Genomic DNA, 4,109 nt, shown 5'->3' with positions numbered 1-4,109 from the left:
TGGGTCTGCAACATTCAGATCCGTATGTATCTTGCAAATCTCTATGTCTCCCTCCTTGACTTGGTCGCGGATGGAATTGAAGCGTCTCTTGATGTGATTGGTTCTCTTGTGAAATCTGGATTCCTTTGCCAAGGCAATTGCACCAGTATTGTCACAAAAGATTTTCATTGGACCCGATGCACTAGGTATGACACCTAGATCGGATATGAACTCCTTCATCCAGACTCCTTCATTTGTTTCTTCCGAAGCAGCTATGTACTCCGCTTCACATGTAGATCCCGCCACGACGCTTTGCTTAGAACTGCACCAACTGACAGCTCCACCGTTCAATATAAATACGTATCCGGTTTGTGACTTAGAGTCATCCGGATCAGTGTCAAAGCTTGCATCGACGTAACCATTTACGATGAGCTCTTTTTCACCTCCATAAACGAGAAACATATCCTTAGTCCTTTTCAGGTATTTCAGGATGTTCTTGACCGCTGTCCAGTGATCCACTCCTAGATTACTTTGGTACCTCCCTGCTAAACTAATAGCAAGGCACACATCAGGTCTGGTACACAACATTGCATACATGATAGAGCCTAAGGCTGAAGCATAGGGAACATCTTTCATTTTCTCTCTATCTTCTGCAGTGGTCGGGCATTGAGTCTGACTCAACTTCATACCTCGTAACACAGGCAAGAACCCTTTCTTTGCTTGATCCATTTTGAACTTCTTCAAAACTTTATCAAGGTATGTGCTTTGTGAAAGTCCAATTAGGCGTCTTGATCTATCTCTATAGATCTTGATGCCTAATATATAAGCAGCTTCACCGAGGTCTTTCATTGAAAAACTCTTATTCAAGTATCCTTTTATGCTATCCAGAAATTCTATATCATTTCCAATCAACAATATGTCATCCACATATAATATTAGAAATGCTGCAGAGCTCCCACTCACTTTCTTGTAAATACAGGCTTCTCCAAAAGTCTGTATAAAACCATATGCTTTGATCACACTATCAAAACGTTTATTCCAACTCCGAGATGCTTGCACTAGTCCATAGATAGATCGCTGGAGCTTGCACACTTTGTTAGCATCCTTTGGATCGATAAAACCTTCAGGTTGCATCATATACAACTCTTCTTCCAGAAATCCATTCAGGAATGCAGTCTTTACATCCATTTGCCAAATTTCATAATCATAAAATGCGGCAATTGCTAACATGATTCGGACGGACTTAAGCATCACTACGGGTGAGAAAGTCTCATCGTAGTCAACTCCTTGAACTTGTCGAAAACCTTTCGCAACAAGTCGAGCTTTGTAGATAGTAACATTACCGTCAGCATCAATCTTCTTCTTGAAGATCCATTTATTCTCAATGGCTTGCCGATCATCGGGCAAGTCAACCAAAGTCCACACTTTGTTCTCATACATGGATCCCATCTCAGATTTCATGGCCTCAAGCCATTTTGCGGAATCTGGGCTCATCATCGCTTCCTCATAGTTCGTAGGTTCGTCATGGTCAAGTAACATGACCTCCAGAACAGGATTACCGTACCACTCTGGTGCGGATCTTACTCTGGTTGACCTACGAGGTTTAGTAGTAACTTGATCTGAAGTTACATGATCATCATCATTAGCTTCCTCACTAATTGATGTAGGAGTTACAGGAACAAATTTGTGTGATGAACTACTTTCCACTAAGGGAGCAGGTATAGTTACCTCATCAAGTTCTACTTTCCTCCCACTCACTTCTTTCGAGAGAAACTCCTTCTCTAGAAAGGATCCATTCTTAGCAACGAATGTCTTGCCTTCGGATCTGTGATAGAATGTGTACCCAACAGTCTCCTTTGGGTATCCTATGAAGACACATTTCTCCGATTTGGGTTCGAGCTTATCAGGTTGAAGCTTTTTCACATAAGCATCGCAGCCCCAAACTTTAAGAAATGACAACTTTGGTTTCTTGCCAAACCACAATTCATAAGGCGTCATCTCAACGGATTTAGATGGTGCCCTATTTAACGTGAATGCAGCCGTCTCTAAAGCATAACCCCGAAACGATAGCGGTAAATCAGTAAGATACATCATAGATCACACCATATCTAGTAAAGTACGATTACGACGTTCGGACACACCATTATGCTGTGGTGTTCCGGGTGGTGTGAGTTGTGAAACTATTCCGCATTGTTTCAAATGAAGACCAAACTCGTAACTCAAATATTCTCCTCCACGATCAGATCGCAGAAACTTTATTTTCTTGTTACGATGATTTTCCAGTTCACTCTGAAATTCTTTGAACTTTTCAAATGTTTCAGACTTATGTTTCATCAAGTAGATATACCCATGTCTACTCAAATCATCTGTGAAGGCAAGAAAATAACGATACCCGCCGTGAGCCTCAACATTCATCGGACCACATACATCAGTATGTATGATTTCCAACAAATCTGTTGCTCGCTCCATAGTTCCGGAGAACGGCGTTTTAGTCATCTTGCCCATGAGGCATGGTTCGCAAGTACCAAGTGATTCCAAAAGTCCATCAGAATGGAGTTTCTTCATGCGCTTTACACCAATATGACCTAAACGGCAGTGCCACAAATAAGTTGCACTATCATTATCAACTCTGCATCTTTTAGCTTCAATATTATGAATATGTGTATCACTACTATCGAGATTCATCAAAAATAGACCACTCTTCAAGGGTGCATGACCATAAAAGATACTACTCATATAAATAGAACAACCATTATTCTCAGATTTAAATGAATAACCGTCTCGCATCAAACAAGATCTAGATATAATGTTCATGCTCAACGCTGGCACCAAATAACAATTATTCAGGTCTAAAACTAATCCCGAAGGTAGATGTAGAGGTAGCGTGCCGACCGCGATCACATCGACTTTGGAACCATTTCCCACGCGCATCGTCACCTCATCCTTAGCCAATCTTTGCTTAATCCGTAGTCCCTGTTTTGAGTTACAAATATTAGCAACAGAACCAATATCAAATACCCAGGTGCTACTTCGAGCATTACTAAGGTACACATCAATAACATGTATATCACATATACCTTTGTTCACCTTGCCATCCTTCTTATCTGCCAAATACTTGGGGCAGTTCCGCTTCCAGTGACCAGTCCCTTTGCAGTAGATGCACTCAGTCTCAGGCTTAGGTCCAGACTTGGGCTTCTTCACTTGAGCAGCAACTTGCTTTCCGTTCTTCTTGAAGTTCCCCTTCTTCCCTTTACCCTTTTTCTTGAAACTGGTGGTCTTGTTGACCATCAACACTTGATGCTCCTTCTTGATTTCTACCTCCGCAGCCTCTAGCATCGCGAAGAGCTCGGGAATTGTCTTATCCATCCCTTGCATATTATAGTTCATCACGAAGCTCTTGTAGCTTGGTGGCAGTGATTGAACAATTCTGTCAATGACACTATCATTCGGAAGATTAACTCCCAGTTGAATCAAGTGATTGTTATACCCAGACATTTTGAGTATATGCTCACTGATTGAACTATTCTCCTCCAGCTTGCAGCTGTAGAACTTATTGGAGACTTCATATCTCTCAATCCGGGCATTTGCTTGAAATATTAACTTCAACTCCTGGAACATCTCATATGCTCCATGATGTTCAAAACGTCGTTGAAGTCCCGGTTCTAAGCCGTAAAGCATGGCACACAGAACTATCGAGTAGTCATCAGCTTTGCTCTGCCAGACGTTCATAACATCTGGCGTTGCTCCTGCAGTGGGTTTGGCACCTAGCGGTGCTTCTAGGACGTAATTCTTTTATGCAGCAATGAGGATAATCCTCAAGTTACGGACCCAGTCCGTGTAATTGCTACCATCACCTTTCAACTTTGCTTTCTCAATGAACGCATTAAAAATCAATGGAACAACAGCACGGGCCATCTATCTACAACAACATAGAAATGCAAAATACTATCAGGTACTAAGTTCATGATAAATTAAAGTTCAATTAATCATATTACTTAAGAACTCCCACTTAGATAGACATCCTTCTAATCATCTAAGTGATCACGTGATCCAAATCAACTAAACCATGTCCGATCATCACGTGAGATGGAGTAGTTTTCAATGGTGAACATCACTATGTTGATCATATC

The sequence above is a fragment of the Aegilops tauschii genome, chromosome 3, assembly GCF_002575655.3.
Source record: "Aegilops tauschii subsp. strangulata cultivar AL8/78 chromosome 3, Aet v6.0, whole genome shotgun sequence".
Classification (NCBI taxonomy): Eukaryota; Viridiplantae; Streptophyta; class Magnoliopsida; order Poales; family Poaceae; genus Aegilops; species Aegilops tauschii.
The sequence above is the reverse complement of the archived record's forward strand: the minus strand, read 5'-3'. Positions refer to the sequence as shown.